The sequence below is a fragment of the Oratosquilla oratoria genome, chromosome 12, assembly GCF_046742065.1.
Source record: "Oratosquilla oratoria isolate Oo_2021 chromosome 12, ASM4674206v1, whole genome shotgun sequence".
NCBI lineage: Eukaryota > Metazoa > Arthropoda > Malacostraca > Stomatopoda > Squillidae > Oratosquilla > Oratosquilla oratoria.
The window spans coordinates 68,471,727-68,492,880 of record NC_134788.1 but is presented as its reverse complement, the minus strand read 5'-3'; the positions used below and the strand labels follow the sequence as shown (position 1 = coordinate 68,492,880).

General features: G+C 37.1%; 1 protein-coding gene across 1 annotated transcript in view; it reads left to right on the top strand.

The window, feature by feature from the left end:
* Positions 1-933: 933 nt before the first annotated feature.
* The window catches only part of LOC143030493 (uncharacterized), a 37,025-nt gene continuing 16,804 nt past the window's right edge, over positions 934-21,154 (top strand). Inside the window, exon 1 of the mRNA XM_076193642.1 lies at positions 934-1,030. The gene's annotated coding sequence lies outside the window, so the exon portion shown is untranslated. The remainder of the gene's footprint in view (positions 1,031-21,154) is intronic.

Below are 21,154 nucleotides of genomic sequence, written 5' to 3'. Positions count from 1 at the left end.
AAAATGATAATAATGATAAATAGATAAATGAATAAATAAAAACTATAATAATGTCTTCTTTTCTTTGACACTCTCTCTCTCCATCTCTCTTCGACTCTGTTCGTAAGGTGATGAAATGTACAAGGAGTGGTGGTGGGTTGAAAGTGAGAGACTGGAGAGAGTAGAGTCGCATGTGGCATTTGTGGAAGTAGAGTTGAATTGATAGTAAAGGAGGAAAAGAAATATCTGGTAGGAAGGCAATATCTGAGGATGAAGGCAAAGAGAAGATTATGAGGAAGTGCTTGTGCTCACAATACTGTGAATGTGGGCGTATTTGAGATGAAGTGCTTGATAATTGTGGTAGGTAGTATGAGGATGAGTAGGAGTAGTTTGTATGCCTTTTTCTTTTTAGCTACCCCTGTGTAAGGCGGAAAAGCCTTTATTATATGTATGTATGTAGTATGGGGATGGAAAGAATAGGCTTAAGGTTACAAAAGTGCCTATCCCTGCATTTACCCAGCCTCCCCCAATGTCCCCAGTACGAACTATGCCTTGTATATCTACCCCTCATCATTATAATCTTCGGCCAAGGGGTCCTGTATCTACTTAAGAAGGAAATAGGCAAGAATTGGTTTACTAATAGGGTGGTCGCTGAATGGAATAAACCATGTAGTAAGCGCTGAAACTATCAGGTGTTTTAAAAAAAACGATTAAACAACTTTATGGATGGGGATGACAGGTGGTGATGGATACGGACCTGCCTAGTGTAGGCCTTATGGTCTCTTGCAATCTCCTTTATTCTTATGTTCTTATGTTCAATCTATGATCTATCACTGGGCAAATCGACATTTCTCAGATACATCAGTCACTCCTATAATTTGACTCTAGTACGTTTTCTTTCACTGTAGATGATGAGAGAAGACGGAAATTGGAGCTACGAACAAAGGGCAACACTGGCGAAGCCTTGAGTTGCACTCTTTCATCAATTTGAAGAGTTTGTAATCGTGGATGTGTTTTGTACAAGCTAAAGAAGTGTGTCTTTGTTGAATTCGTAAGTGAAATCATATAGTGGTAAAGTAGCTTAGTTAATGTGTTGTGTGTTTACTTTTGGTATTCACCGTTTGGCAGTGTAATTAGCATTCTGAACAAGGGGTAAATGTGCAGGTATTTATCAAGATGTTTGCCAGTCTGGCACCTGCAATTACCTATATAGTCGGTTAGCTCATATCATTCTGAGTGTTTTTAACCCCAGATATAAGTACTGCAAACTAAAAGTGGTGTCAATAGCTGTTTAAGAAAATTGAGATGAGTGGACACCTTTATATTTAACAAGGCCAAGGGGTTAGGTTAGGTCAGGTCAGGTCAGGTCTCACTGCTGCAATTCGTAACTCTTTCTCTTATCATTAAGTATTTTAAAACCCATATATAAGTATTACAAAGTAATAGTAATATTGGTAGCAATTTTTAGAAAATTGAGACTGGCAAATATTTTGGTATATCTTAAAGATATTCGCTAGTCTCAAAGCTGCAAACTTTATCACTGGCTAGCTCTTATCATTGTGAGTATTGTGAGCTCAAATTAATATTAACATTTGTAGTGATTAAAAAAAAAGTTAGGACTGGCAAGCATCCTTATGCTTATCAATGTGTGTATTTTATTTGCTTATGTTGTTCTTATATTCTTATTAGGGGATGGGTCTCCATTCAGTCTTCCATGGTAGGAAAATAAAAAATTCATAAAGTTCACTCAGAATTCAGTGTGCACCAATGATATTCTTGGGAGTAAATTTATTTTTTCTTGATATTCATTCCAAACATCCACGCCATATCAATTAGAAGTTATTGCATTGTACAGTTATGGGCAGCGATAAATTTTGCGATAAAGCGATAACATTTTATTACTGTAACCTCCCGCCGTAATGTTTTTTCGTCTTCTACTTTATTGCTGGATTTATCGCGGGAAATTTGAAAGCGATGAATATAAGCAATAAATTTTTCCAGTCTTGCAATAAACGATAAATTTTCGGTTAAAGCGATATTATCGCTTTACTTATCGCAACGCCCACCACTGGCATTGTAATATCAGCAATTATACCTCCCCTTATGCAGTCTTACATATATAATGGATGTAGGTCATGTGACCTATATGTCCAGATCACTTTCAGCTTGAGTAGGTCAGGCCTCTGATTTGTGTCCTCTGTGTCCTCCCCCAATTGACTTTGACCAGGTGTGTCCACCAGTATAAGACTTTCCTCAAAATTAAATTTTGTCTCCTGGTTGACCCAAAATTGATCAAGTCTCCTTTTGCATTGTATGACAGTAGAAGCCCAATTTAAGGTCTTCTCTTTTTCCACATGAAGGGGATGGAGAGGGGGTGTCACCAATTAAGTGAGGCAGCTTTGCCATGGATGTACTGTGTCTTGCTGCATTGCTTTTGACCCAGAACAGTGGGAGGGATACAAGGATGACCTATCATCCATAATGAGCTAAGATGAGAGGGAGGAAAGAGTGGTAGATTGGAGTGAAATGGCTGGGAGTGGGTGTGAACCTTTTGACTTAGCTACTTCCTTTATAAGGGAGGAAAAAGCCCTTGGTGTATATATGTATATATATATATATATATATGTATATATATATATATATGTATATATATATATATATATATATGTATATATATATGTATGTATATATATATTCATATATATATGTGTGTGTGTGTGTATTTACCTTCTCTGTTGTTCGTACGGCCCACGGCCCTTTATATTCCAGTGTATTTCACATTTGTATTCAGTTTTACCCTGAAGACGACCATGTGAAATGGTTGAAACAGCTGTCGGTATATAATGGAGCACCAATCTGACGATCTTCGTACTTTCCTCCAGAGATTGAACCACCATGAAGAGAAAGTGATACTTAGAAAGTTAAAGAAATGTTCTCCAAAAATCATTGATGCCACATGTGCTTTAGCATTCAATAATAATTGTTTAAGAGAAAGACTTTGCCCAATATATATATATATATATATATATATATATATATATATATATATATATATATATATATATATATATATATATATATGTATGTGTGTGTGGCATGTATTTACCTAGTTGTACCTAGTTGTATTTTATGGGAAGGGGAGCTATGCTCGTGGGGTCCCGTCTTCATATCTCATTTTATCTAAACTATTTTTAAATTCATGTATTGTTTTTGCACACACCACTTTCTCATCTAACTTGTTACTACTGTCTATTACTCTGTGAGGAAAGCTGTTCTTTTTCAAATCTCTTCTATAGCTGTCTTTTTTTATTTTCTTTCCGTGTCCTCTTGTATTTCTGTCATCCCATTTTATCAGATTCTCTCTATCAGTAATTTCTATGCCTTTCATGATTCTGTAAATAGCTATCAAGTCTCCTCTCTCTCTTCTTTGCTCTAGTGTCTGTAGTTCAAGTTTTTCTAGTCTCTCTTCATATGATAGTTTTGAGAGTGTAGGTGCCAATTTTGTAATTGCTCTTTGTATTCTTTCAAGTTTTTTTTATACATTTTTTGTACTTGGTGACCATATCGTTGCTGCATATTCCAATCTTGGTCTTATCAGGGTGATTAGGATTTTCTTCACCATTTCTTCATCCAGGTATGTAAATGCCACTTTGATTGTTCTTATTAAATTATAAGTTTCTCCAAAAATCTTATTTATATGTTTTTCAGGTGACATATTATTCATAACAATGACTCCCAGGTCCTTCTCATTTTCTACTTTTTTTATTCCTTCTTCTCCCAATTTATATGCTCCTGTTATTCTGTTTTTGCTTTTTCCAAATTCCATTATACTACACTTTTTTGTATTGAACTCCATCTCCCACTTCCTACTCCATTCCTGTACTTTATTTAGATCTCTCTGTAGTGATTCACAATCTTCTTCAGTTTTCACTCTTTTCAGTAGTTTTGCATCATCTGCAAAGAAGCTCATATAGCTTTCAATTCCTTCATCCATATCATTAATATATATAGCAAACATTATTGGGGCCAGAACTGTTCCTTGTGGAACACCGCTTATTACTTCATCCCATTTTGAGTGTTTGTCTCTTATCACTACTCTCATTTTTCTTTCTTGCAAAAAGTCTTCCATACAATTTAGTAGTTTGCCATGTATTCCTCCTTCAGTTTCTAATTTCTTAAGCAACTTCAAATGTTGTACTTTGTCAAAAGATTTCTTAATATATAGAAAAGCACAGTCCTCCCATCCATCTCTTTCTTGTATTATATCTATTAGCCTTGAATAGAAACATATTAAATTGGTGACGCATGATCGTCCTTGTCTTAATCCAAATTGCCTTGGATTTAACACTTTGTTTTTTTTCTAAATATTTTACCCATCTACTTTTGATAATTCTTTCACAAATTTTTGCTATTGTACTTGTTAGAGAGACTGGTCTATAGTTTGTAGGTTCTTCTTTATTTCCTCCTTTATATATAGGTACTATATTTGCTTTTTTCCAATCTTCTGGAACTTTTCCTTCTTTCAAGGAACTGTTTAGTATGCTATGTATTTTGTCTGCCAGTTCATTCCTGCATTCTTTCAGTATCCAGTTTGCTATTTCATCTGGTCCATGTGATTTTCTGACATCAAGATTACTCAAGTGTGTTAATATTTCATTCTTTGTTACTTCTATTTCTTCCATAGGGGGGACTTTCTCATTCCATTCGTTCTCTTCAGGTTGTATGTTCTCCCTTGTAAACACTGATTTAAAATGTTTGTTCATAATTTCCGCCATTTCCATTTCCTCAGTGTATTCAACTCTCTCTTCTCTTAATTTCTCCAAGTCTTGTTTGTTTTTCATATTATTGTTTACAAATCTGTAGAATAGTTTTGGTTGATCTTTACACTTTTCTATGACATCTTTTTCATATTTTCTCTTTTCCTCTCTGCACGTTTGTACATATTCATTTCTATAACAAGTATATATTTTCCATTTTTTAGGTCTTCTGTCTTTTTTCCATCTGGTCCAGGCTTTGTCTCTTTTGTCTTTTAACTCCCTACAACTTTTGTTGTACCAGCATTTTACATATTCTTTTCCTTATTTTTGTCTTGGGACATACTTTTCCACTCCTTTTTTGTAAATTTTTGTCAAAATATTCCATTTCTCTTCTACTGTTGTTTCTTCTTTGTACGGTATATTTCTTCCCAGTTTTCCTTTTGAAAGAATTCTCTTATTTCATCAAAGTTTGTTTTTTCATACATCATTCTTCCTTTTCTATATTGTTCATTTCTTTTCATATATTTTTCTTCATTAAGTTCCAGTTCAATCAATATGTGGTCACTTTTACTTATTGGTGTTTTATATTCAATTTTGTCCACTATTCTAGGCTCAGATGGAATTATTAGGTCTAGTCTCGATGGCTCTTCTTCATTTCTATACCTAGTGTTCTCCTGTATCCATTGTGTCATTGTATGGTCAGTAACCATCTCAAGTAGAGCGTTTCCCCATGAGCCATCTCCACCCTTTACTGTCATTTCTTCCCAGCAGATTTCTTTGCAATTAAAGTCGCCCATCATAACTATTCTTCCTCCCTCTTCCATTATCTTGTTTAATGCTATCTTTGTGTCCTCTAACATACTTTTATGTTCACTCTCTTCCCATGAGGCTGTTTTCGGGGGCACATAATTTATCACAAACTTTCTGCTCTTCTTATCTCTGTCTTCTACTTCCATCATTATCATCTCTACTGTATTCTTTCCATATGTGACACACTTCACGTTTATATCCTTCTTAGTCAGGAACATAACTCCACCCCCTTCCTTTTTCACTCTGTTTCTAATCCAATAATTATATGCATCATGTCCTACACTGTTGGGTGGTAGTGGACCTTTTAATTTTGTTTCTACAATTCCCATTATGTCTGGTTCTTTTTCTTTCAAGTAATCATTCAGCTCATTCAATCCTGTTATTAATCCATCTATATTTGTGTAAGACACTCTTAGTTTTCTGCCACTTCCATTGTGTTCTCTGTTTCCCTTTTGTTTTTCTCTTGTATGTCGAATTTCCTTACTTTCATATTCACTACTCTCCAATAGAATCTCTCTTTTTCTGACTCCGTTCTTATCCCGTTTTTTTTCCTTAGCTTCAAGTCTTTTCTGTTTTTCTTCCTCTCTTTCCTCTTTATTCATTTCCCTTTTTATCCATACCTTTTTATATTGTTCACTTGTTGCTAGTTTCCCTGTTTTGGATAAGATATTCTCTGCCGTCGTTTGTGACTTGAATTTAATCATAATTGGTCTGGTCTTATCTGTGCTATACTTTCCGAGTCTAAATTTCTTTTCGATTTGCTTCATAATTTCTGGTTCATCTTCCTGAACTGATTCTAGTAATTGGCTTACTCTTTCATTTTCCTCTTTGATTCTTGTGGTTCTATCTGGGTTGTGTTTCTCTTCCATTCCTAATATAATTATACATTTCTTGTCTGCTAAATCTCTTACTATATTCTCCTTTTGTCTTACCACTTTAATAACCGAGTCTTCAGTATGTTCTTTCAATTGCTGTTTGACTATGTCAGTGAATGAAATTTTGTCTTCTTGGGTTGCTTTCCAATTCTTTAGCTTCTTTAGTTATGGCCTCTCTGTTTTCTTTACTATTCCTCTTCAATTCCTCATTCTCCACCTTTACTTCTCTTAACTGTCTTTTTAGGTTTTCTATTTCATCAGTTAAGTTTTTGTTCGCCTTCTCTAGTTCTTCCAATTTTTCAAACCTCTCCGCGATTTTTGTCATCTTGCCAAACCTAACTTCCCAGTTGTCAGACATTTGTTGAATTTTTTCCTCCAGTTTTGTCAGTCGGGGGAGGTTGGTATCCGCCGCCCTTTCATTAAATCCTTTGAAATTATCATCCTCACCTTCCATTGTACTGCTCTTATCTATGTTTCTAATCTTTACATTTTTATTAGACATTTCGTCGTCACTCAGCTGGTCGGGGGGTCGTTTTTTTATGTTTACATTTCATCTGTCTGCCTGGGCCAAGTCTTCTCCTTCCTCATTTCCTTCCGTTTCCCTCAGCAATCCCTCCCCTTCTCCTCTTTCAATTTCCCCCCACCCTGCAAATACAATAGGTACTTCCTTTCCTTTGGAATCCTCTATTTTTCACTTTTTCTTCAGAGCGTCCTCTACGCCGTCCGTTCACTGAAGTGTGTGTGTGTGTGTGTGTGTGTGTGTGTGTGTATTTACCTAGTTGTATTTTATGGGAAGAGAGCTATGCTCGTAGTGACACACTTTTGTATCTTTCAGTATCCAGTTTGATCTTAAATTCTTTTATATTTTTTTGCACTCACTGTCTCCTCATTCAATTTGTTCCAGATATCTACCAATCTGTGTGGGAAGCTATTCTTTTTCAGATTTCAATTATTTTCCATTGTGTCTTTTGTAGACCTTTGGCTAGAATGGTGGATCCCTTCCAGTTTGGTAGGTGTCCCATAGACACAGAGGGACACCTACCAAACTGGGAGGGATTCACTATTCTAGCCAAAGGTCTACACAAGAATCAACAGAAAATAATTGAATCCCTTTACATTGCCAACTACAAAAATACAAACAAGAGAACTGGTGACTTGAAATGGACAAAATCTACCTTGACATTAGCTCTCCAAGAATGGCTTCCTAGACCCCCGACTCTAAGTAGATACCTTTTTCTCACCACTTTTGCCTACCCTTTCCAGCTTTCTTCCTTTTGACAATTCTTCTTACACCGTGCTACCATATTTTATTTCAGATGCTATCAAATCATGTATCCTCCATTATTTATACTTTGTTCCTTCACCACTTAATATTTTCATCATTATCATTATTAGCATAATTTTTCATTATTATATTACCATTATTGTTATTCTCTTCTTTTTATTATTATTATTATTGTTATTATCATTATTAATTTAATATTAATAATCATTATTTATTTGTATTAATAATCATTATTTATTTGTATTAATATTGTTATTATTGTTATTACTATTACTATTATTATGATTATTGTTATTATTATTATCATTATTATTATTGCTATTATTGTTGTTATTATTATAATTATTGTTATTATTATTTCATTATTTTCGTTATTATTGTTATCATTTTCATTGTATTTACTACTACTATTATCATTATTGCTAGCATTATTATTATTATTACATTTACTTATTATTTGTTACAATGAATATGTAATGTTCACACTTGTCACCAATTCTGGTAACATGGTGAGGTATTGATGTCCACCTCTTGTATGAAATACCCACAGCTCATTTGTACACCATTCCGTTGAAAAAGTATACCTGCAAAACTAGTCAGGAATAAAATCAGACTAAGACTCCTGTCTAGGGTATTGGCTGCATGTTATTGTGGCAGAGTACCATGCAGTTGGTACTTTAGGGTCTATATGAGGTGCCCCTAAGGAGCAGAGCCACACATCATTTTGTCTGTGATAGAGGAAAATTCTGTACATAGAGAAATGATGACACTTTTATACTACAACTGTCCCTCTGTCATGCTGTCCCCCAACCCCTTGTTACTGTCCTGTACCATTTCTCTGAATATTCATTTCCTCTTTTTGCGTACCTACCCTGTGGTGGGGGCAAAAGAATACTGCCACGAAGCATTTCCACTTGAGTCGTAAAAGGCGACAAAAAAGGGATGGGGGGTGGGATTAGAAGTCCTACTACCTATAGCCCCTAAAGGGGATATTCCTAAAAAAGAAAGTAAAGGCATAAGAGTGTCCGGGAGCTTCTCAACCAGTACCCTAAGGTTTGGGTCTGTTAATGTGCGTGAATGTGATACAGATGAGAGTAAAAGGGAAGAGATAGGCAGTATGTTTGTGAGAAGAAAGATGGATGTGCTGGCAATGAGTGAATCTAAAATGAAAGGCAAGGGCAACTGTGAGTTTGGGAATGTAGCTGGGAGGTACTCAGGAGTGAAGAGGGGACGAGGGAGAGAAGGGGTGGCTATACTAGTAAGTGAAGAGATAAGTAAGCGGGTAGTGGAGTGGAAGGAGGTGTCATCAAGGTTGATGTGGATGAAGGTGAAGCTGGGAAAGGAGATGTGGGTTTTTGTAAGTGCGTATGGGCCTGGTAGTGAAAAGAGCGTAGAGGAAAGGGAGGCTTTTTGGGTAGATATAAATGAGTGCATAGAGGGATTAGGGAGAAATGTCAATGTAGTTGTATTGGGAGACCTAAATGCTAGGGTAGGAAATTAACCAATTGATGGAGTGATTGGGAAGTATGGAGTTCCAGGTAAAAATCGTAGTGGAGAATTGATGGTGGAGATGTGTCTTGAAAGAGAGTTGATGATAGCAAATACAGTGTTTAAGAAGAAAGTCAAGCATAAGTACACATGGGAGAGGGTGGTGGATGGAAGGGTGGCAGATAGAGTGTTAATGGACTATATAGTGGTGACCAGGAGTATGGTAGGAAGAGTTAAGGATGTACATGTTCTAAGGGGAGAGAGTGGGGGAATATCAGATCATTTCCTGGTGGAAGGTAAATTGAGAGTGGAGAATAGGTGGAGAAAGAGGAAAAGGGCAGAAGGTAGGGAGGTACTTAGAGTGAACTGCTTAAATGAGGAAAAAAAGGAGAATGAGTATAAGAAGTTGAGAGAAGAGTGGGAGAGAGTAAAGGATAGAGTAGAACTAGGAGTGGAGGAGGAATGGGGATGGTTCAAGGAGGGAGTCATAAGGTGTGCAAAGATGGTGTGTGGAACAAGGAGGACAGGAGGAAATAGAAGGAAAGGTAGTGAGTGGTGGGATGAGGAAGCAAAGAAGGGTGTAAAAGAGAAGAAGCAGGCATTCGTAGATTGGCTACGAGGACGAGGGAATCGTATGAGAGGTACAAAGTAAAGAAAAAGGAAGTTAAGCATAAGATAAATGAAGCAAAGAGGAGAGCAGATGTAGGTGAAAGAGTATGACAGAAAATTTTGAAAGTAATAAAAAGATCTTTTTGAAGGAAATTAAAAGAGAAAGAGGAGGCGAATCAAGTAGAGAAGAAAAGATAAAAGGTGCAGATGGAGAGATGATAATGGAAGAGAAGGCAGTGAGAGGAAGGTGGGCAGAGTATTTTAGGGAGTTGCTAAATGTGAAGGAGGATAGGGAGGGAAAGGTAGTTGCAGTGGGAAGCGCTAAGAAAATGAGAGTGATGAGTGAGGAAAATGGAGGAGAAATAGGGAAGGATGAAGTGAAAGCAGCCGTTAAGATGATGAGAGCAGGTAAGGCACCTGGGTTGGATGGATGCCATGCAGAATGTCTGAAGAAAGGAGGTACAGTTATGGTGGACTGACTGGTGAGGTTATTTAATGTTTGTTTAAGAGAGGGTAGAGTGCCGGAGGACTGGAGGAGTGCCTGTATAGTTCCGCTTTACAAAGGAAAGGGGGACAAGTGTGAGTGTAGTAGTTACAGAGGGATCAGCTTGTTGAGTGTAGTTGGGAAGGCTTATGGGAGGGTCTTGATTGAAAGGGTTAGGAGAGGAACAGAGGGAGTAATTGGTGAGGAACAGTGTGGTTTTAGAACAGGTAGGGGTTGTGTAGATCAGATTTTTGTGGTAAGACAGATATGTGAGAAAGCTATAGGAAAAGGTAAGGATTTTTTTTTTTATAGATCTGAAAAAGCCTTACGACAGGGTAGACAGGAAGTCACTGTGGGAGGTACTGCAGATATATGGGGTAGGAGGAAAGCTGTTAAGAGCAGTCAAGAGTTTTTATGAGAGTAGCACAGCTTGCGTTAGGATTAGAAATGGACAGAGTGAATGGTTTGAGGTAAAGGTGGGACTTCGTCAGGGGTGTGTTATGTTGACCTGACTGTCAATCTTTACATGGATGGGGTGGTGCGAGAGGTGAATGCAAGGGTAGTGGGTCAGGGGTTGGAGATGATTAAATAAAATGGAGAAAAGTGGGAGGTGAGCCAGCTGTTGTTTGTTGACGACACTGCGCTTGTAGCAGGATCAGAGGAGGGATTGAGGAAGTTAGTGACAGAGATTGAGAAGGTGTGTCAAAGAAGGAAGCTGAAGATAAATGTGGGCAAATGTAAGATGATGAGATGTACAAGGGGAGAGAGTGACAGTAGGCTGGAAGTGAGCATTAAGGGTGAGAAACTGGAGAAAGTGGATAGTTTTAGATACTTGGGTGCGAATGTGACAGGAAAGGGAGGAGTTGGCGTGTAGGTAGAATGTAGATTGAGAGAAGTAATTAAATGCCTTGGTGGATTAAAAAGTGTAATGAGAAATAGACATTTTGTAATGGATGCTAAAAGGAGGTTATATGAAGGAGTGATTGTGCCAACAGTAATGTACACGGCATAAACATGGAACATAAGGGAGGAAGAGAGAAGGAGTTTGAATGTGTTTGAGATGAGGTGTCTGAGACGTATGAGAGGGGTTACTAGGCTAGGTAGTGTGAGAAATGAGGAGGTGAGGAGGAGAACAGGGGTGGAAAGGGAACTGGGAGATAGGGTTGATGAAAGAATAATTGGATGGTTTGGACACATGGAAAGAATGAGTGAAGAAAAATTAGTAAAAAGAAGTGTGGAAGGCGGAGGTGGAAGGAGTGAATATGAGGGGGTGTCCTAAGATGAGATGGATGGATGGTGTGAAAGGGGTTTTACAAAAGAGAGGAATGTTTGTGGAGGAAGGACAGGAGAAGACAGAAAATAAGGGTTAATGGAGAAGGGCTTTGTATAGATGAGGCTGTGATGCATGAGGGGGAGTGGGTGGGGGATGAGGGGTGAGGAAGTATGTATGAACAAAAATTGACGCAACCCGAAGGGATTTCTCCCCGACTTCTCCTTTTCTGCATGAGGGGACGAAGGGGGGGGGGGTCGCCGAATTTATGAAGCAGGCCTGCTGTGGTTGTGAGGTGTTTTTCGACACTGTTTCTGTTCCATGGCTGTGGAAAGGATGCAGGGATGACCCGTCATCCAGGAGGTGCCAAGATAGGAGGGAGGAGGGTGGAGGGGAGTAAAATATATGGGAAATGAAATGGGTGGGAGTGATTTCTATGCCTTTTTCTTTTTGGCTACCCCCCGTGGAATGGGGAAAAAGCCTTTGGTATATGTATATAAGACTCCTGTGTTTCGTACTCCACTAGTCATATATATATGTGTGTGTGTATTTACCTAGTTGTATTTTGCAGGAGAGCTATGCTCGTAGTGACCCGCAGTTGTATCTTTCCGCATCCTGTTTTTTCTTAAAGTCATTTATAGTTTTAGGACTCACTGTTTCCTTGTTCAGTTTGTTCCATATATCTATTACTATGTGTGGAAAGTTGTTCTTTTTCAGATCTCTTCTGTAACTGTCTGTATGTGTATTGACCTAGTTGTATTTTACGGGAAGGGGAGCTATGCTCGTGGTGTCCCGTCTTCATATCTCATTTTATCTAAACTATATTTAAATTCATGTATTGCTTTTGCACACACCACTTTCTCATCTAACTTGTTACTACTGTCTATTACTCTGTGAGGAAAGCTGTTCTTTTTCAGATCTCTTCTATAGCTGTCTTTCTTGATTTTCTTTCCGTGTCCTCTTGTATTTCTTTCATCCCATTTTATCAGATTCTCTCTATCAGTAATTTCTATGCCTTTCATGATTCTGTAAATAGCTATCAAATCTCCTCTCTTCTTTGCTCTAGTGTCTGTAGTTCAAGTTTTGCTAGTCTCTCTTCATATGATAGTTTTGAGAGTGTTGGTGCCAATTTTGTAATTGCTCTTTGTATTCTTTCAAGTTTTGTTATACATTTTTTTGTACTTGGTGACCATATCGTTGCTGCACATTCCAATCTTGGTCTTATCAGAGTGATTAGAATTTTCTTCACCATTTCTTCATCCAGGTATGTAAATGCCACTTTGATTGTTCTTATTAAATTATAAGTTTCTCCAAAAATCTTATTTATATGTTTCTCAGGTGACATATTATTCATAACAATGACTCCCAGGTCCTTCTCATTTTCTACTTTTTTATTCCTTCTTCTCCCAATTTATATGCTCCTGTTATTCTGTTTTTGCTTTTTCCAAATTCCATTATACTACACTTTTTAGTGTTGAACTCCATCTCCCACTTCCTACTCCATTCCCATACTTTATTTAGATCACTCTGTAGTGACTCACAATCTTCTTCCGTGATCCCTTTTTTCAGTAGTTTTGCATCATCTGCAAAGAAGCTCATATAACTTTCAATTTCTTCATCCATATCATTAATATATATAGCAAACATTATTGGGGCCAGAACTGTTCCTTGTGGAACACCGCTTATTACTTCATCCCATTTTGAGTGTTTGTCTCTTATCACTACTCTCATTTTTCTTTCTTGCAAAAAGTCTTCCATCCATTTAAGCAGTTTGCCCTGTATTCCTCCTTCAGTTTCTAATTTCTTAAGCAACTTCTTATGTGGTACTTTGTCAAAAGCTTTTTTTAGGTCTAGAAATGCACAATCAGCCCATCCATCTCTTTCTTGTATTATATCTATTAGCCTTGAATAGAAACATATTAAATTAGTGACGCATGATTGTCCTTGTCTGAATCCAAATTGCCTTGGATTTAGCACATTTTTTTTCTAAATATTTTACCCATCTGCTTTTGACACCTCTTTCACAAATTTTTGCTATTGTACTTGTTTGAAAGACTGGTCTATAGTTGGTAGGGTCTTCTTTATTTTCCCTTTTATATATAGGTACTATATTTGCTCTTTTCCAAAATTTTTGAACTTTTCTTTCTTTCAAGGAACTGTTTATCATCCATTGTATTTTGTCTGCCAGTTCATTCCTGCATTCTTTCAGAATTCAGTTTGCTATTTCATCTGGTCCATGCGATTTTCTGACATCAAGATTACCCAAGTGTATCATTATTTCATTCTTTGTTACTTCTATTTCTTTCATTGGGGGGACTTTCTCTTCCCATTCGATCTCTTCAGGTTTTATGTTCTTCCTTGCAAACACTGATTTAAAATGCTTGTTTATAATTTCCACCATTTCAATTTCCTCTGTGTAGTCAACTCCTCCTTGTCTTAATTTCTACAAATCTTGTTTGTTTTTCAGTTGTTTACAAAAAGTTAAAATATTTTTGGTTTTTCTTTATGTTTTTATATGACCTATTTTTAATATTTTATATTTTAATCTCTTCACAAGTATACATATTAATTTCTATAACAAGTAAATATTTTCCATTTTTCAGGTCTTCTGTCTTTTTTCCATTTGGTCCAAGCTTTGTCTCTTTTGTCTTTTGACTCCCTACAACTTTTGTTGTACCAGCACTTTACATATTCTTTTTCTTGTTTTTGTCTTGGGACATACTTTTCCACTCCTTTTTTTATCAACTTTTGTCAAAATATTCCATTTCTCTTCCACTGTTGTTTCTTCTTTGTATGTTCCTTCCCAGTTTTCTCTTTGAAAGAATTCTCTTATTTTATAAATTTTTTCATACATCATTCTTCCTTTTCTATATTGTTAATTTCTTTTCATGTATTTTTCCTCATCTAGTTCCAGTTCAATCAATATGTGGTCACTTTTACTTATTGGTGTTTTATATTCAATCTTTTCCACTATTCTAGGTTCAGATGTGATTATTAAGTCTAGTCTCGATGGTTCTTCTTCATTTCTATACCTAGTGTTCTCCTGTATCCACTGTGTCAATGTATGGTCAATAATCATCTCGAGTAGAACATTTCCCCATGAGCCATCTCCACCCTTTACTGTCATCTCTTCCCAGCAGACTTCTTTGCAATTAAAGTCGCCCATCATAACTATTCTTCCTCCATCTTCCATTATCTTATTTAATGTTATCTTTGTGTCCTCTAACATACTTTTATGTTCACTCTCTTCCCACGAGGCTGTTTTTGGAGGCACATAATTTATCACAAACTTTCTGCTCTTCTTATCTCTGTCTTCCACTTCGATCATAATCATCTCTACTGTATTCTTTCCATATGTGACACACCTCACGTTTATATCATACTTATTAAGGAACATAACTCCACCCCCTTGTTTTGTCTCTCTGTTTCTAATCCAATAATTATATGCATCATGTCCTACACTGTTGAGTGGTAGTGGACCTTTTAATTTCGTTTCTACAATTCCCATTATGTCTGGTTCTTTTTCCTTCAGATAATCATTCAGCTCATTCAATCCATCTATATTTGTGTAAGACTCTCTTAGTTTTCTGCCACTTCCATTGTATTCTCCGTTTCCCTTTTGTTTTTCTCTAGTGTGTCGTATTTCCTTACTTTCATATTCACTACTCTCCAATAGAATTTCTCTTTTTCTGACTGTTCTGTTCTCGTTTTTTTCCTTAGCTTCATGTCTTTTCATTTTTTCCTCCTCTCTTTCCTCTTTATTCATTTCCCTTTTTATCCATACCTTTTTATATTGTTCACTTGCTGCTAGTTTCCCTGTTTTTGATAAGATATTCTCTGCCGTCGTTTGTGACCTGAATTTAATCTTAATTGGTCTGGTCTTATCTGTACTATACTTTCCAAGCCTAAACTTCTCTTCAATTTGTTTCATGATTTCAGGTTCATCTTCCTGAACTAATTCTAGTAAACTGCTTACTTTTTCTTTTTCCTTATTGATTCTTGTGGTTCTATCTGGGTTATGTTTCTCTTCCATTCCTGATATGATTATACATTTCTTTTTATCTGCTAAGTCTCTTACTATATTCTCCTTCTGTCTCATCACTTTAATAACTGAGTCTTCAGTTTGTTCTTTCATTTGCTGTTTAATCATGTCAGTAAATGCAACTTTACTGTTTTCTTGGATTTTTTTCCAACCCTGTTGTCTCTTTTATTCCTCTTTAATTCTTCATTCATCTCATTTACTTCTTTTAACTGTCTTTTTAATTTTTCTATTTCTTTAGTTAAGTTTTTGTTCGCCTTCTCTAGTTCTTCCAATCTTTCAACACTTTGCGCAATCTTTGCTATACTACCGAACCTAATCTCCCAATGTTCGGTCATTTGTTCAAGTTTTTCCTCTAGTTTTGCCAGTCGGGGGAGGTTGGTATCTGCCCCCCCTCATTAAATCTCTGGAAATTATTATCCTCACCTTCCATTGTACTGCCCTTATCTATGTTTCTAATCTTTACATTTTTGTTAATCCCGTCATCACCAAAATCATCATCGGTCCTTTGTTTGTTTACGAGACGCCTGGTCTCTTGGACCAAGTCTTCGCCTTCCTCATTTCCTTCCATTTCCCTCAGTAATCCCTCCCCTTCTCCTTTTTCCTCACTTTCCCACTACACCACGAGCAATTCCCCCCTGTAAATACAATAGGTACTTACTTTACATTGAGATCCACGAAAATTTCACTTTTTCTTCAGAACGTCAATCCTCGCCATCCCTCCGATGAAAGTGTGTGCGTGTGTGTGTGTGTGTGTGAAACAGTGAATGCCAAAACCATACACAGGTTCAAAATTAAACTGGGCGTGGAGAGATACAAAAACGGGTCACAACGAGCATAGCTATAGTCCTGTAAAATACAACTAGGTAAATACTGTATACAGATAATAGAATGGAGGTATATTGTAAAAAGTCTACTTACATAACACATAATGGACTTGGAAAGATATGTAACTTGATTAATGCTGTTGAAGGTTAATTATTTGTGCTGTACAATGAATCAGGTGATGATGTAATGTACTTCACAGCAAAGCAAAGCAATTACAGCTCTTTTGAATGCACCTATTCAGCAGGTGCTTCTTCAGGAAACCTATCTTTGCTGAGAAGGTTATTTACATCATGATAGGCAATAGTTGTTCTTTAGACTGTCAAACCAAGCAGTCCCATCTCCCTGAGGAACACTACAGCTGGAACAGGGTTTTCCCACAAATCCTTTATAGAGTGTATTTTGTGTTGTTGGTGTTCATGATTGTGTACAGTGCAGTCTTTCATAATGTGTTGTCTAGTATGTGGTGAAGTGTTGCATCCTGGATGATTATTTGCAGTGCTGTCATCCAACCTCTTGTGTTAAATTAAAAGGGTTGGATGGTAGCAGCACTGTAGTCTGGCATGGTGGACTATGTCCTTTTGTAGGGAGAAAGGATTTTGAGGGATGGATATCAGAGGATCTAAGAATAAATTCTGGTAACACATTGCTGCATACCAGATTTTGTTGTTGAAAATGTGTCTGTATTGATTCACTATCCTTAGTATGGGTTCTTAACTGGAAATCTGTGTGAGCATGTGCTTGTGTTTTGGGAGTCTGTGATGTTACTGAGGGTTTTGCTAATGATGTAGAAGAGGGTTTTGTTGAAGATGCAATGAGATGCATTGCTAAAGACGAGGTGGAGGGATCTGTTGATGATACATTGTAACTTTACAAAATAGATAACTTGCTCTGGACTGAACAGCAGAAGCAGGATTCTCATAGGAGTGGAGGACAGGGATGGAGTGGAAGGAGAAGGCATATGTCTTTGCTCCGCCATCCATCTGTCTAAAATGAAGTACTTGCTTGGCACTACCAAGACTAACCAGTTGAAGAATGTCTTGTTCAAGACAGTACTCTTTGCATTGTTGAGAATGTATTAAGTGAGCTTCTCTGCTATGGAAACAATGAAGTTCTGATTCACAATCAATAGTAGGAAGTGAATCAAGGACAGAGCAATGACCACATCGAGGACCATTTGTACAGTTCTTTCTTCCATGGTGAAACTCATAACACTGGTAACACTGTAAAAGACAATTGATGAAAGCTTTTATTAGGAGAGAAAGAGGACCAATATTTACTCACTCAGGGAGATATGGACCATGAAATGTGAGCATGCTACTATTTTCTCTTGTTTTTGTCACTCTGTAAGCATTGTCAGGGCACAATTGATATTTCTGAGAACTTATATAGGTATTGATTGTGGAAATGTGCTTTGTAGTAATTGAATGTTCAGTGTTGTTTGATGAATTTGAAAATTCCATCTGAAGGACAAGGTAGATGGAGGAGCATCATGGCCAGTGTTAAGTCCTTACCTCAGATCATCTTTACCATATTTGTTTAGGTTATTTGTAGGGAACATTCCAGTCTCTCTAGATACTTAGTAGCATGGATAAAGTTACCTCTGTTATCCATATAGTATGTCACAAACCAGTAAGATGTAGGGGTATGTTCTTTGGTAGCATGTTCTTCAGCATCATTGAAGAGGTTGGGACAGGAATCATTCTTGCTGTCAACTACATTATTTGATCAAATGATCTCGCCAAATATGCTGTCATCTTCAAGGTGGGAAATGCTCAAATGGGACCAAAACTCATAAAATATCCAACTTTACATCAATTAATGTTAAGAGGCAGGGACACATTCTAAACTGAGATAATACTAATATCAAATAAAAGTTCCACAAAGAGGACATTCCTAAAAAAAGTAAAGGCATAAGAGGGTCCGATAGTTTTCTGACCAGTAACCTTAGGTTTGGGTCTTTTAATGTGCATGGATGTGGTACAGATGAGAGTAAAAGGGAAGAGATAGGTAGTATGTTTATGAGAAGAAAGATGGATGTGTTGGTACTTAGCAAAACTGGGAAGGGACATGTGGGTTTTTTGTAAGTGCATATGGGCCTGGTAGTGAGAAGAATGTAGAGGAGAGGGAGGCCTTTTGGATTTATTTAAATGAGTGCATAGAGGGTTTAGGGAGAAATGTCAATGTAGTGGTATTGGCAGACCTTAATGCTAGGGTAGGAAATGAACCAACAGATGGAGTGGTTGGAAAGTGTGGAGTTCCAGGAAAAATTGTAGTGCAGAATTGATGGTGGAGATGTGTCTTGAAAGAGAGTTGATAATACCAAAAACAATGAGGAAAGTCAAGCATGACAGCACATGGGAGAGGGTGGTAGATAGAGTATTAATGGTCTACTGTATAGTGGTAACCAGGAGAATAGTAGGAATAGTTAAGGATGTACATGTTCTAAGGGGAGAGAGTGGGGGAATATCAGATAATTTTTTGGTGGAAGGTAAGTTGAGAGTGGAGGATAGATGGAGAAAGAGGAAAAGGACAGAAGGTAGGGAGGTGCGTAAAGTGAAGTGCTTAAATGAGAAAGAAAAGAAGGAGTACAAGAAGAAGCTGAGAGAGGAGTGGGAAGGAGTGAAGGATAGAGTAGAATTAGGAGTGGAGAAGGAATGGGGATAATTCAAGGAGGGAGTCACAAAATGTGCAAAGATGGTGTGGAACAAGGAGGACATGAGGAAATAGAAGGAAAAGTAGTGAGTGGTGGGATGAGTAAGCAAAGAAGGTTGTAGAAGAGAAGAAGCAAGCATTCACAGATTGGTTACAAAATAGGATGAGAGAAATATGAGAGGTACAAAGAAAAGAGAAGACAAGTAAAGCATAAAAGAGGCAAAGAGAAGAGCAGATATGAAATGGGGTAAGAGTATGACAGAAAGTTTTGAAATTAAAAGATGTTTTGGAAAGAAATTAAGAGAGGAAGAGGAGGCAAATTAAGTAGAGAAGAAAAGGTAAAAGGTGCAGATGAAGAGATGATAATGGAGGAGAAGGCAGTGAGAGGAAGTTGGGCAGAGTATTTTAGGGAGTTGCTAAATGTGAAGGAGGATAGGGAGGGAGAAAGGTAATTGCAGTGGAAAATGCTAAGAAAATGACAGTAACTGAGGGTAATTGAAGAGAATTAAGGAAAAGATGAGTTGAAGGCAGTTGTTAAGATGATGAGAGCAGGGAAAAGACCTGGGTTAGATGGGTGTCATGTAGAATGTAAAAAAAAAAAAAAAAAAAAAAAAAAAGAGGTACGGTGATGGTGCAGTGGATGGTGAGGTTATTCAATGTTAACTTAAGAGAGGGTAGAGTGCCAGAGGACTAGAGGAGTTCCTGTATAGTTCCACTCTACAAGGGAAAAGGGGACAAGTGTGAGTTTAGTAGTTTCAGAGGGATCAGTTTGTTAAGTGTAGTTAGGAAGGCTTATGGGAGAAACTTGATTGGGCGGATTAAGAAAGGAACACAGTACAGGTAGTTCTCGATATATGCGAATTCGCGTATATGCGATTCAAGAATTTGCACCACTTTTCGATATGTGCGGGGATATATTCGAAGATATGCGATTTGACCTAAAAAAAAAAATAGTCGCGGCCGATTATTTTTTTCAAAATACCTATTATATATTTGAAGTTGGTGCGCATAAAGCCGTGTGGTAACACTGGCTGCATCAGCTAGGTAGAGCTGGCATCACTGCGGCGTTATCACAACAACAACACCGGCAGCTGTACAGACGGCATCGTCTTAGGCATCCTTCCTGTTTCATAGGCCAAACCATTGTCTTTCTGCAGGTAAAGGTCAGATATCAACAGATATACCATTCGCTAAAAATCATCGTATTGCTCGAAAAAGTACTTTTTAAAAGCATACAAATAAAGTTTTTACCTATTACAGAAGAATTTATTCAGAAAATTCACTTTTAATTGCGCCTCGCATACCACTTTTCCGAAGTCTAGATATTCAGAATAACAATATTGTTTGTTTGGCAACTGTGACGTCACGAACGCGGAATTCCCCGAACCTTTCCCGAAGCGCACGGGCGGAATGTTTCGAATAGCAGACGACGCAATGAAATGAAGACAAAACTGATTTTGCAAAATTTTATATGATTTAGATGGTGTAATTATATAGAATACTGTCCTTTTTTTTTTTTATTTAAATTAAACTTTAAAAACAAAAAGTTATTGAAGTCTTTATATCTGACCTTTAAAGGTCAGATATCAAGACTTCAATAACTTTTTGTATTTACAGTTTAATGTACATAAAAAAACATACTGACAGTATTCTATATAATTCCACCATCTACATCTTATAAAATTTGGCAAAAAAAAATCAGTTTTGTCTTCATTTCATTGCGTCGTCTGCTATTCGAAACATTCCGCCCTTGCGCTTCGGGAAAGGTTCGGGGAATTCCGCGTTCGTGACGTCACAGTTGCCAAACAAACAATATTGTTATTCTGAATATCTAGACTTCGGAAAAGTGGTATGCGAGGCGCAATTAAAAGTGAATTTTCTGAATAAATTCTTCTGTAATAGGTAAAAACTTTATTTGTATGCTTTTAAAAAGTACTTTTTCGAGCAATACGATGATTTTTAGCGAATGGTATATCTGTTGATATCTGACCTTTAAGCTTTTTTGATACACAAATTAATTATTTTTTTCACAAACAAATTAATTTTTGATACTTATTACTGCCCCAATTAATTTCGTC